Source organism: Moschus berezovskii, chromosome 6 (assembly GCF_049115385.1).
Source record: "Moschus berezovskii isolate FMDL1 chromosome 6, NW_MosBer_1.0, whole genome shotgun sequence".
NCBI classification, from domain to species: Eukaryota; Metazoa; Chordata; class Mammalia; order Artiodactyla; family Moschidae; genus Moschus; species Moschus berezovskii.
The window spans coordinates 32,376,932-32,391,677 of NC_142465.1; the positions used below are offsets into that span (position 1 = coordinate 32,376,932).

The 14,746-nt window shown below is 42.5% G+C and overlaps 1 protein-coding gene and 1 pseudogene across 1 annotated transcript in view; one reads left to right on the forward strand and one right to left on the reverse strand.

The window, feature by feature from the left end:
• SCN8A (sodium voltage-gated channel alpha subunit 8) overlaps positions 1-14,746 on the reverse strand; it is a 156,383-nt gene that overhangs the window by 101,183 nt on the left and 40,454 nt on the right. The window lies entirely within an intron of this gene.
• LOC148777576 (mitochondrial import inner membrane translocase subunit TIM14 pseudogene) lies at positions 11,741-12,341 on the forward strand (annotated as a pseudogene).

A 14,746-nucleotide genomic window follows, 5' to 3' on the forward strand; every position in this document is an offset into this window, starting at 1 on the left:
ACAGGGAATGAACCTGGTGAGGGGATGGAGTCTGGTGGATGAGAAACCTGAGCCCCGAGGTACACTGCATGAAAGCCTCAGCAACAATAAAAGATGTGCTGGCCCACGTCCCAGGATCCAAAACCACCAGGCCGGGCCTGTACAAAACCTCTTACCTACCTTCGAAGGACACAAGCATCAGAGGTTTTTAAAGCAACAAACTCTGCACCTCCGCAATTTCTCATCTTTTAGCCTGGCCATGATGGAAAGACAGGTCTAGAGGAACCGCTGAGGGTATTTCCTATCTCAGGATCAGAGCCTGCAGGGCAGCACAGAACAGGTGCTCAATAAATGCTACCTGAGGACTGAACAAATGCTTGCATGGCTGAGGTGAGGGAAAAGAAAAGGAAGGCGTTAGGAAACTGACGTTGTCAGGCCTTGGTTGAAGAAAAACCAGGAGGGAGCTAGGATTCTATATGAGTACAGTGATGCGTTGGCAAGGATGATACTGGTGATCCTGAGAGAACTAGGTCTCTACAGTGGATTTTTAAAAGGTGGTTTCGTAGGAATAAAGGTTTCCTTAAGGACATTTTACGTGTGAGGTAGAAATTTCATAATTAATTTGGATACTGAATACTGCATATAGAATAGTTTAACTATCACTCCTTTCTAAGTATGTCCTCTATCAAGTATAAAAACATGAGATCATTTTTTGGCTCAAAGAGAAATAAACCTCTGCTACTGCTAAGTCACTTCAGTCGTGTCCAACTCTGTGCGACCCCATAGATGGAAGCCCACCAGGCTCCCCCGTCCCTGGGATTCTCCAAGCAAGAATACTGGAGTGGGTTGCCATTTCCTTCTCCAATGTGTGAAAGTGAAAAGTGAAAGTGAAAGTGAAGTCGTGTCCAACCCTTAGCGACCCCAAGGACTGCAGCCTACCAGGCTCCTCCATCCATGGGATTTTCTAGGCAAGAGTACTGGAGTGGCTTGCCATTGCCTTCTCCGAAATAAACCTCTAGTTTACACTAAATGTTCAGAAGTGAAGGTGAATTCTCCATACTTCAAAGTAGCAAGTTGTATTACAGTGAAGCATACTTTATTGTTAAATAATTAGATTTACACATGCTTAACATATGCAATTCTTTCAATATCATCTTTTGCAAAAGGCAAGATGGTGTTTGGACCAACACAAGGTCTCAAAGCTTAAGAATCTCCTGTTACACTGGGACTTGTAGTGCTTATCTGAGAGAATAATATATATCGGGGGTCAGCAAACCTTTTTTGTAAAGGGTCAGATAGCAAATATTACAGGCTCTATGGACCATACAGTCCCTGGTGCAGCAGCTCAACTCTGCCACTGCAGTTGCAAAAGTAACTATAGACAATATGTAAACAAATAAGAGGGACTATGCTTCAATAAAACTTTATTTATGGACAAGGAAATTTTAATTTCCTAAAATTTTCATACGTCACAGAATACTGTTTTTTGTGTTTTTTTTTTTTTTTTACTTTTCCCCAATTACTTAAAGGGCTTCCCTGGTGGCTGAGATGGTAAAGAATCTGCCTGCAATGTGGAAGACCTGGGTTCAATCCCTGGGTTGGGAAAATCCCCTGGAGAAGGGAATGGCAACCCACTCCATTATTCATGCCTGGAAAGTCCCATGGACAGAGGAGCCTGGCAGGCTATAGTCCCTGGGGTCACAAAGAGTAGGACACAACTGAGAGACTAAGCATAGACTAAGCACAATCACTTAAAAATGTGAAAAGCCTTCTCTGTTATATTTTGGCTGTGCCATACTTCTTGCAGGATCTTAGTTCCCCAACCAGGGATCGAACCTGTGCCTCCTGCAGTGGACATGCAGAGTCCTAACCTCCTAATCACTGGACCACTCCGGAAGTCCTGTGAAAACCCATCTTAATTCATGGGCCATACAAAAGCAAATGGCAGAGCTGATCTGGGCCAGGGGTCAAAGGCTGGTAAATCCCTGTTTTGTATGAATATCAGTTCTGACATAAGACAGACTCGTTGCTTAACAATAATCTGATCATCTTAAAAAAAAAAAAACAAACCCACAGATTCCCAAGTCCCACCTCAGAGATTCTGATAAACAAGCTGCAGAGGAACCTGTGCTCACCAGGATTTGAGAAGTGCCATATCACCTCTCAGGTATTAAAACACATAGATTGTCCATCTTCACCTGTCTCTACCTGGCAGTATGACCTGGGGGAGCCCCTGCAGCTCTCTGGATCTCATTTTCCTCATCTCTAACTTAAGAGAGGTGGCTGCCTGATGGGTGTGCCAGGTCCTTTCCAGCTCTGACATCTATGAGCCTACGATTTAGAAAATATATAGACGCATCCAATATTGTAAAAAGGCTTCCCTAGTAGCTCAGTTGGTAAAGAATCCCCCTGCAATGCAGGAGACCCTGGTTCCATTCCTGGGTCAGGAAGATCCCCTGGAGAAGGCATAGGCTACCCACTCCAGTATTCCTAGGCTTCCCTTGTGGCTCAGCTGATAAAGAATCTGCCTGCAATGCGGGATATTCCTGGGTTCAATCCCTGGGTTGGGAAGATCCCCTGCAGAAGGGAAAGGCTACCCACTCTATTATTCTGGTCTGGAGAATTCCAGGAACTATATAGTCCATGAGGTCACAAAGAGTCAGACACGGCTGAGCAATTTTCACTTTCAAAATCAAGTACAACAAAGGGCAAACCATAGTTTTGAGGAGAAAGCCTACTATTCTATTCATTCCTTCACATTCCATCTTGGTGGAACTCTCCTAGGTTAGTTATTTTGCTCTTTTGAGTGAAACTGTCAAGGCTGGGGTCAACAGTGCTTAATACTATCCTGACAATTGTACTTATGTGAGAAGTGGGCAGCATGCGGCAGTCCCATGGCAGTATCTACCACGGGCTGCTTTTTCCCACTCTAGATCCTCTACTTTTATCACCTTTTCTGGGCAGAACAGTGACTATGCAAAAGAGAATGAATAAGGAGGATTGGTGATGGGCTGAATTAAAAAAAAAAAATATATATATATATATATATATACACAAAAGCATTTTAAAGTCATACGCATAGTTGATTTAAATCTCAGTAGGGGATGACAGAGGATGAGATGGTTGGATGGCATCACCAACTCAATGGACATGAGTTTGAGTAAACTCCGGGAGTTGGTGATAGACAGGGAGGCCTGGTGTGCTGCAGTCCATGGGGTCGCAAAGAGTTGGACAGGACTGAGCGACTGAACTGAACTGAATCATCATTAAACTGCTGGTAAGAACCCAGAAAAGGAGAGTCACCTTTTGTTCAATCCTGTGTTCTAACACCAGATCCTTTAAAGCCCAGGAGGAGAGCGAAGGACAGCTAGCTTTGGATTCTCACGAGAATATTTCTTAAGCAACAGTCACTTGGTACCCATGAAGTCCAATAATATTTTACCTAATCTGTCTTAAATTAGATCTTTGTGAAGTAAATGAGTTAAAAGGGAAATTAATATTGAATTGCGGTTTATGCCCCAGGGGAAATATCAGTTTATAACAGCAGCCTCTGAATGTGTGTGAGTACAAGGCCCATTAGCAGCGGTGGAACAGCTCTTAACAAGTTATGGCATGGAGTATTAACAAATGTGTCATGCCGGCATAAGATGAGCCTTCTGAAAAGCACAGGCTTTTCATTTCTAATTAGCTATGTGGGGCTTGAAGCACACATTGGAGGAGCTTCGCCACTGCTAACGCCAGGTAAGAGGCATTCCCTTCAGGGTCTACATAAGGAACAGCAACACTGTGCAAGGCCAAGTACGAGCTCATTCATATTCATGCCAAACAAATCCTAGCATACGGCAAACACAATGCACCAAATGCACACAGTTACCAAAGTACTGCATGCAGTCAACTCATGAGCAGTCCCCCGCCCTCAGCCATTCAAAATGTACACATTAAAATAATAAAGGGTGCATAAATTGGAAAGGACATTACACAGAACTCAGGGTACGGGTGCAGTATATCACAGAGAGAAGCTTCTTAGAGAGGTTTATTACCCAGTCCCAGGTTTGCTGTGGGTCACAAGGCCCAGGAGAGCAGTTCTCCACCCAACCAGATTCTTCCTCCCCTGAGAGGTCATCACTTCCACCAGGCAAAGGGGACCTGCAGGCACCTGAGGGCCTGCTGGGTCTAATGAACACCTCAGGGCTCAGGGATTGAGCTAATCTACAAAGGGGGAGGTGGGAATCAATACCCTTTGGCTCCATCTGCTATAACTGTTATCCACACTGCGTTAGTTTGGACCCTAGACCCTAACGGTTTTGACTTCTGGAGCTGCCTAATCCTCTCATCTTTATATGACTTCTCTAGCCTTAAATTCTTGCCTGCTAACCTAATATATGCATACACCTTATTCTCCCAGATCTATGTACCTCTTCTGAACCAGGTAACTAGCTGATTATAGACTTTCAGTAGTTGTTAGTTCTTTCCTGCCTAAGTGTAAGTGTTTTATTCTGGTGACTCCTAACGGCAAACCCTCTCTGCGTAACGGTTTCAGAGTGTGCGCTCACAGAGAGGCACTCTGCTACCAATAACACAGACACAGCTGACTGGAAAAACGGCTATAACAGTGATAAGAGCAGTAGTGAGCACTAGCAGTCAACTGTCCACTAATCAATGGCTATTTGGCATTCGCTTCTGAGTAATTACACAGCCAATATAGCAGGCAACAAATACACGTCTTTTCAAAATTTCCCTGTTTTAATAAAGAAAAGCATGATGCTAAATCTAAACAGATTCTACCTCCGACTAGGAAGCTGTTCAGACATAAATGATCTGTCCTGTCAAAATGACTGTACCATGTTACAGGGAGTCCTGATGTCTTTTATTTACTTATATATTTATTATATTTTAGAAATTTTTTTTGGCCACACCACATGGCCTATGTGATCTAGTTCCCCGACCAGGAATCGAACCCATGTCCCCCCTGCAGTGGAAGCATGGAGTTATAACCACTGGACTTCCAAGAAGTCCCAAATTATACACTGTACTTTTTTGGGGGGGTGGGGGTGGGCTGCACCACATGGTTTGCAGAATCTAAGTTGCTCAACCAGTTACTGAACCAAGGCTTCCACAGTTAAAGTGCCAAACCCTAACCATTAGGCCACCAGAGAACTCCCCTGATGCCTTTCTTAACGTTAATCTGCTCAGTGGGTCCCTCAAGTAAAATGACAATTATAGTCCCAACGTGTCCTAGGAAAGGCTCCAGCAAAGGCACAGTTGGCCTGAATTTACAGAGTACCTGAGCCTTGATACCCAGCTTAGAAATACTGAACCGAAAAGCAGGACATTAGGACACAGGCAATTTTTTTTTTCCTTTAGGCTTATACTTCTGTTTGAACTACATGAATATTTGTAGTCTTCCTCTTCCAAGGCTCTAATCACTATACTGAGAACAGAGAGAGAGGCCTTTAAATTCCATGTTTATATTTTAACTTCCCTTACTTATTAATAACTGCACCTGTGAGTCTATTTGAAGAAATAACATTTAGCATGTATTAAGCATTTACTCGGAGAAAGGCAATGGCATCCCACTCCAGTACTCTTGCCTGGAAAATCCCATGGATGGAGCAGCCTGGTAGGCTGCAGGCCATTGGGTCGCTGAGAGTAGGACACGACTGAGCAACTTCACTTTAACTTTTCACTTTCACACATTGGAGAAGGAAATGGCAACCCACTCCAGTGTTCTTGCCTGGAGAATCCCAGGGACGGGGGAGCCTGGTGGGCTGCTGTCTATGGGGTCGCACAGAGTTGGACACGACTGAAGTGACTTAGCAGCAGCAACAGCAACAAGCATTTACTATGCAGAAGGAACCCTACTGAGATGCCTTTTACAATACCTGTCTCACAACAACCGCTTGATAAAGAAGGTATATTTTATTAACAATGAAATTGCAACAAAATTTCCAAGACCACTGTTATTTAGTGGTAAAACTTAGAACTGAACCAAGGCAATCTAACGCCAAAGCCTATTCTCTTAATTATCACATCATACTGCAATTTTTAAAAAACTTCAAAACTACTTATCAACTCTAACTCCTCACTTTACAGACAAGAAACCAAGCACAAGGATTTCCCTGGTGGTCCAGTGGTTCAGAACCCACCTGCCAATGCAGGAGACACCAGTTCTACCCCTGGTCTGGGAAGATCCCACACGCTGCAGAGCAACTGCGCCCGTGAGCCACAACTACTGAGATCACGTGTCTAGAAGCCATGCTCCGAAACAAGAGGAGCCACCTCAGTGAGAAGTCCTTGCACTGCAACCTGAGAAAGACAGACTACGTGCAGCAACGAAGACCCAGCATAGCCAAAAATAAATTTTAAAAAAATTAAAAAAAAGAGAGAGAAGAAATCAAACACAGTGTGCTCTGCTCAAGCTGAGTCATCTGATCCAAACCTCAGACCAATGAAGAAATCATTTTTTACTAAATACTTTTAACTCTGACAAAAAAGAAAGCCCCCTGCATATGCCAGAGACATCACAGCAGCTGTGTATGGTATTTTCCCAAGTTAAGCTCGATGAAGATGATGCCAGCAACCCGTCTCTCTGTGGCCTTGCTGGTTCCCAGTGCTTCTGTATATACTTTCTCATTTGCTTTGACCTGTGACCCCCATGTCCTCCAGCCCACATCTGGGGCAGGTGACACCGATTCTTGCCTACATCCTGATCACAGGGAGACATACTGGCAGAACAGCAGCTGCTTCAGCACCGAGCCAGCATGCTCCTGCTCCCTGAGGCAGGGCAGCTCTGAACCTCCTACCTGGCCTCCCTTCCTCACCATCCTTCAATCAATTTGCCGTTGATCTCCTTCTCCCTTACGTTCTTGGGGTCCCCAGCCTGCAGCTGCTCTAGGGTAAAGAGGAAGGTGGATTTAATATGTAAAGCATACTAATGCCTCTCTTCATTGCGCTGTGCTCGTACCCTAGAATTTCTTCTCACTCTCCTCTCTCTTAGAAAGCAGCAGAGTAGAATGGTTTGGAGGCTTTGAGGCCACCTGGATTCAAGATCCAGCTCTGTTACTTATTAGTTATGATTTTAGGCAACTAACTCAGGTTGCCATAGCTCCATTTTCCTATGGATGAAATACGGATAATGACTGACAGTACCTATTTTATCAGATTATGAGGGTTAAGTGAAAATTCACAAAAAGTCCTGACTACAGTGCCTGGCACAGAATAAGGACTCAAAACAAATGGAATTATGATGATGCTTTTGCTGTCATACAGACCACTACTGCTCCCTCTGTTCCTTGGCAGGGTGGCAGGAGGAGACTCTCAGGGCTAATATTCAACATATTTAGAATTCACACACGTGGCACAAGCCAGTAGGACCCTTGTGCATAAGCTAGACCAAGAGTCTACAGTCACTAGGGTCAAAGTCACAGGACACTGCACTGGTTCAAACTGGGCCCCAGAGGTTATTTCACACTGAGAACTCCAGAAGCAGGAGAAAAGAAAAACTGCTGAGTATGTACACAGTGGGGTCCAACCTGCCTCTCTCCTTTACCTCCTGTCTCACCAGACCACACCCTATGCTCCAGTCACAGTGAACTCATGGTTCTAAATACTTTAATGTTGTTCATGCCTCTCTGTCTTTTCATGCACTGTTCTTTAGACCCAACTACTCTTTCTTCTCTTTTCCAACAAGTGAAATGTTTATTATACATACTTAATACTTCAAGGTACAGTTCAAATATCAGCTTTTCAACATTCAACTTTCTCACACAAAATTACCCTTCCTGCCGGTATGTTCCCACTACACTTTGTACTTACTTCTGTTACAGCACTTAATATAGTACTGTCATTTTGTTTACACACTGATCTCCCTCATTGGACCCCAAGATCCTTACAGGCTGTTAAAGTGCTGCACTCAATATGCCAGCAAATATGGAAAACTCAGCAGTGGTCACAGGACTGGAAAAGGTCAGTTTTCATTCTAATCCCAAAGAAAGGCAATGCCAAAGAATGTTCAAACTATGTACAACTACACTCATTTCACTTGCCAGCATAGTAATGCTCAAAATTCTCCAAGCCAGGCTTCAACAGTACGTGAACCGAGAACTTGCAGATGTTCAAGCTGGACTTAGAAAAGGCAGAGGAACCAGAGATTAAATTGCCAACATCCACTGGATCATAGAAAAAGCAAGGGAATTCCAGAAAAACATCTACTTCTGTTTCATTGACTGCACTAAAGCCTTTGACTGTGTGGATCAGAACAAACTGGAAAATTCTTAAAGAGATGGGAATACCAGACCACCTTACCTGCCTTCTGAGAAATCTGTATGCAGGTCAAGAAGCAACAGTTAGACCTGGACATGGAACAATGGACTGGTTCCAAACTGGGAAAGGAGTATGTCAAGGCTGTAGATTGTCACCCTGTTTATTTAACTTCTATGCAGAGTACATCATGTGAAATGCCAGGCTGAATCACAAACTGGAATCAAGATTGCTGGGAGAAATATCAACAACCTCAGATATGCAGATGATACCACCCTTATGGCAGAAAGTGAAGAGGAACATAAAATGCCTCTTGATGAAGGTGAAAGAGGAGAGTGAAAAAGCTGGCTTAAAACTCAACATTCAAAAAATGAAGATTATGGCATCCGGTTGCATCACTTCATGGCAAATAGATGGGGAAACAAGGGAAACAGTGAGAGACTTTATTTTCTTGGGCTCCAAAATCACTGCAGATGGTGGCTGCAACCACAAAATTAAAGACGCCTGCTCCTTGGAAGAAAAGCTGTAACAAACCTAGACAGCATAATAAAAAGCAGAAACATTACTTAGCTGACAAAGGTCCGTCTAGTCAAAGCTATGGTTTTTCCAGTAGTCATGTATGCATGTGACAGTTGGACCATAAAGAAGGCTGAGTGCCAAAGAATTGATGCTTTTTAGCTGTGGTGTCGGAGAAGACTCTTGAGAGTCCCTTGGACAGCAAGGAGATCCAACCAGTCCATCCTAAAGGAAATCAATCCTGAATATTCATTAGAAGGACTGATGCTGAAGCTGAAGCTCTAATACTTTGGCCACTTGATGCAAAGAGCCAACTCATTAGAAAAAACTGATGCTGGGAAAGATTGAAAGTGGGAGAAGAAGGGGACGACAGAGGATGAGATGGTTGGAGGGCATCACCGACTCAATGGACATGAGTTTGAGCGAGCTCCAGGAGATGGTGAGGGACAGGGAAGCGTGGCGTGCTGCAGTCCATGGGGTCGCAAAGAGTCAGACACGACTGAGCAACTAAACAACAACAACTGTGACTTTCTCAGCTTAGCAAGCAGAAGATGTCGTATGATACCTGTCTGGGACAAGATACCTGTCTGGGACAAGGCAGACAGTTCATCCGTGTTTGCTGACTGAATGAACGAACCTCTCAGTCATGAGGAAATGATGCAGCTAAAATCAACTAACTTATTACTATATCGAACTTTATGCAAGGTGTCTAATTGATCTTTTCCACTCTGTAGCTCATCCACTCATAAAAATTCATTAATTTTAGTTTGAAAAGTTTTCTTAAGTTTTCTATATCTTAGACTGAGGTAGTGCAAGGCCTCATAGGCAGGGCCTCATACTGAGGCAGTGCAAATGACAGAAATTATCTAAAAATGACAGTAGAAAACAAAACTTGCAATACACTCTCTAGAGACGCATGGCAAGGGAGAAAGACGAGTATTAAACTCACAGGTCCCAGGAACTGAGACCTGCCTCTTCCACCCACTAGGTGAGGGAATTTCAGCAGTAAATCAACATTTCTGAGCCAAAATTTCTTCTCACTTGTAAAAATGTGCAACATTCTAGTGACAGTTCCCTAATATTGGTGATCCTCAGGAATGCAGAAAATTGGAGAGACGTTAATAATACCTAGAATTTGGGAGTGTATCATCAACTAAAACGGCAGATGAAATAAGATAAGTAGATTTGAGAGAAGAAAATTAGTTCAATTTTGAATACACTAGGTTGCCTACGGGAAGTCCAGATAGAGATGCCTGGCAAGACACTGAATATTTAAGGAGTGTTCTAGGCTGGAGATACAGACTCAAGAGTAGTGAGAGAATGGATGAGATCAGTCAGGAAGTGTGTGCCAAGTGAGAGGAACACAGACCAAGGACTGAACCCACGGGAATGTCAACACTTAAGGGAAAGGTGGAAGAAATGAAGGAAAAAGAAGAGAATAGTCCGAGATGTAAGGCGAATTAGGCCAAGGAAGTAAAGAGCTGCAAGAATCAGGGAGTCCTAAATAGTGCCAAATACAGCAAAGAGGTTCAGTGAAATAAGAACTGAAAAAAATATCCATTAGGTTTGGCAACTTGAGATCATGGAGGATCTTGTACTGAGAACGCGGTCGAGAGGGGAGGAGGAGAGTCAGGCTGCAAGGATGGAGGAGTGGGTGGGAGATGCGCGGGCGGTGAGGGCAAGCAAAAGGCTGCTCTTTAAAAGCTTCAGTGGCATGGAAAGACAGATTGCGCCTCCTGGGGGTATGGGGTCAAGTGTGGGTTGATGAAGATGGGAAGGCTTTGAGTATGTTTATAGGCTGAGGGGAAGAACCACTCTGAAAGGGAAAGACTGAAAGTACAGAAAAGAGAGGGGATAACTGAGAGAGCGGGGGCCAGAGAAGGTTGAAAGGCAGGGTCAAAGGCACAAGGAGAAGGACTGTGCCTACTACTTGAGAAGTAGATGGGTTGGGTACTTTATCCTCTGAAATTGGGGGAATCTTATTCAAACTTAATTCCACAGGCCAAAGTGTGTAGACTCACAGTGTCTGGAATATGACTGCTTCTTCAGAGCAGGTATCAAACATATTGCTAGAATCAGAGTTGACAGAAATTTCGTTTCATGGGGAAATCTTAATTGTGAATTCTGTCAAACAGAGTTATACGTAAAGAATTTACAGCTCATGTGAATTTGGAATCAATCAGTAAGAGAAGCATCCCTCTGTATAATGATGTTACAGTCTTACTCTCCTTGACTTAGAAGGGATTTAAAATCTGGTAAATTATAGATCTAATAAATTAGAGAAGATGATCAATATCACTGCAATCTTGAGGCATCCTTCAACATTTAAATGGTCATTATTAAATACCCCATTCAACAGGCTAATTCTTAATAGAATAAAATTATTTCATGACCGATACTCTGTAGAAACTATCAGAGATCAATTCTTAAAATTACCAGTCAGTGGGATTTTATGGTTCAGGTGATTTGCTAATAAAAATAATACACATCTAAGAATTCAGGTAAAAGTTGTTACACCACAATGTGGCTCAGAACTTTGGAGCTGCAACTCAGAACCCGTACATGGTCCAGAGAAGACCTGAGGTTCTTTTCTGGGGAAAATGCTAGGTTTATCTATATGTGCCCCTATAGCTCACATGAATGGTGAAACCTATTGAACTCCTACCTATGTAAAAATCTGAGATTGGCAAACTCAACGGGGTGACAGTATTGGCTTTTACACAACTCAGAATATCTGCGGTATGGGTCCTTTCAAAGATTATAATTTAGTACTTGCTAAATGCTGTCTATTTAAGACAGCATTGTAGCCCTTGATTCTTCTGGATTCTCCAAGTTTAGGTCTCTGTACCAAGGTTAGAGTACCACAATCTTTAAAGTACCTAGACTCTATTAACTTTATTAATGTACCTGTCACTACCTGCAATAATTTTTATTTCTTTAATAGTTTATTATCTGTCTCCCCAACAAAAACTAACTTCCGGTATTTCCTGGGGCGCCCGTGCCTGGGTGGTTTGTAAGTGCTGGTGGTGGCGGAATCGCTTTGTGATAGAGGCATAAACTTGGTGGGCTGGGATGAACCGTGCTCCTGGTGGAGGCAGGGGAACCGAGCAGGTGCCATGGCCAGTACAGTGGTAGCAGTTGGACTGACCATTGCTGCTGCAGGATTTGCAGGTCGTTATGCTTTACAAGCCATGAAGCATATGGAGCCTCAAGTAAAACAAGTTTTTCAAAGTCTACCAAAATCTGCCTTCAGTGGTGGCTATTTCAGAGGTGGGTTTGAACTCAAAACGACAAAACGGGAAGCAGCATTAATACTAGGTGTAAGCCCTACTGCAAATAAAGCCAAAATAAGAGATGCTCATCGACGAATTATGCTTTTAAATCACCCAGACAAGGGAGGATCCCCTTATATAGCAGCCAAAATCAATGAAGCTAAAGATGTACTAGAAGGTCAAGCTAAAAAATGAAGTAACTGTATGATGACTTTAAGTTCTTATTCACTTATACGTACCAGCTTTTTATAATAAAATGCCTCAAACCTACAAATTTTAGAAGTTATTTAGCACAAGCTAAATCAAAGCCTTGGTATAAATCTGTTTAAATTTGAGGATTTTAAATCAGATTATAGATTATTTGTTTATTGTATTATGGCTAAACGCATACCATTGTGTTGTTCACTACTCATTTGACAAATAATTTGGTACCTATTTCAAGACAAAGTGAACAGTCTCTGCCCTAAAGGAATCCCCAATCTAATGGGAGACTGATAAATTAAAATGTGATAAATATGATAGTATTAGCACAGGTTGTTTTAGTAGGGACTCATCTCACTGGGAGGGAAGGCTGTTCAAGGTACAGAGGACTCCCTAGTCACTTAGAACCCTGAATTTTAAAGTGAGTTTAGTCACAACTTTAACCTAAGAAATTGATGTATTCCTCTTTGTCAGTGATAAATCAGAATTGTTTCAGATTTCACACATTAAAAACTGTAATAGTATGATAAAAAAAAAAACCCAAAAAACTAACTTCCAAGCATAGTATATAGAACTTGTCTGCTTTGTTCCCAAGGGCATGGAATAGAACCTAGGTATGTAGCAATTGCTCAATAACAACTTATCAAATTGTCAGATAAAGGACTGAACATCCTTAAGCCTCTACAATCAATCACAAACTCCTATCAATTTATACTCACCTTTGATGTCACCAAGTCCCCTCACTTTTCACTTCCACCACTATAGTTTGTTTAGACCCTCACTATCACCACTTCACAGCTGGCCGCTCTGTCCAAGTTCTCTTTCCTTCTGGTTCATACTACACATTACTGTCGCATTCACCTCCTGAAAGCACAACTTTAATCACATATCCTTACTCCCATTCAAAACTCTTCAGCAGTTCTCTATGACTTAACAAGTGAAGACCAGACTTCTCAGTCTAACATTACAAGTTCTCCATGACTTGGCTCCAGCACTCTCTTCCCAGACTCATTGCCCACTCTCCAAATTCCAATCAAATGAGACGATTCAGCTTTCTCTTACACTGTCCTATGCCCTGGTTTCTAAGTCTTTGATCATATTCTTCTGTCTGCCTATAATGTTACAGTCTATCCCTCATTTCTAAAATCCAAACCCTAATCCAAACATTACTCCTACTATGAAGTAAATAAGGCCTGTTCTGAGGCCCCCGATCAAATGTGATATCACACTACACACTATTATGTTATAAGCTACATAAGGGTAAAAAACTGACTTTATTAATCTTTGTTTCCTATAAGCAAACCCAATACCCCCAAGGCCTCACACAGAGGAAGTACTCAAGAAGTAATGATTGAACAAACAGATCCTATTTTATATGAGACAACCCAAATATATATATAATATATATTCCATGTCAGTTTCTCTTATTTCCATTATAGTCAGTTAATACTGGGAGGGTAACACAACTCCCACAGCCGAGAAAGCAGCAAAACAATAAAAGAAGACATGACAGAACAAATTGGAATAGGAAACGACATCCTTTGTATAATAAAGACTTGAGACCAAGAAATCAAGAAGAGCACCAGGCAGAGGCTGTCACCTAATGGTCTTCCAACGACGTCGCTCCTAATTCTAAGGCTCTGCAAGAGGAGAGATCAGACTGGTGGCACTTAACAGCTTCTCAGCCCTCCAAACTCTCTAAAATATCAGAAACCTATTTCCTGATCTACTTGTTCAGCCCCTAAGGGAAACTAATTCTTCAGGAAAGGATACACTGGTAATCAGTCTTTTCCCCCGGAGAGTTCCATTTAGTTTGGTAGATGGGAAAACTTTTCATTTGGGGAAAAAAAACCATGAGGTACCTTTTCATGGTCAAAGCCCTTAGAAAAGTACATTGTGTTTTCATATGCATTATTTCATAAGACTAACTCACTCATTTAACAGATATATTTGAACACTAACTACAGGGCATGAACACGCTGCTCTGGCTAATGAGCAGACAAGAGGATGAACAAACAAACAAATATATCATATCTGTCTGTCTGTCTGTTTCGTCGCTCAGTCGTGTCCGACTCTTTGCGACCCCGTGGACTGTAGCCTACCAGGCTTCTCTGTCCATGGGATTCTCCAGGCAAGAATACTGGAGTGGGTTACCGTTTCCTTCTCCAGGGGATCTTCCCGACCCAGGGATAGAACCCAGGTCTCCCGCATTGGAGGCAGACGATTTAACCTCTGAGCCACCAGGGAAGCTACGTGTATAATGGAGAAAAATGAAGCAGGGCTGGCACAATAGGCTGCTTTGTTTCATATTGGGTAGGCAAGAAATATTCTTCACAACAGCACTGTAGGATACCTGGGAGCTTAGTTATTAGCATAATTTTAATTTTCCAGATTAGGGAGACTGAGACGCTTAATGGTTAAATGACATCCCAGAGATTCTCCAGAATCAGGTGGAAATGGGCTTAGAAACAAGGTCTCCCAACTTCTGATCTACTACTAAAGCTATAAAAGAGGAATGT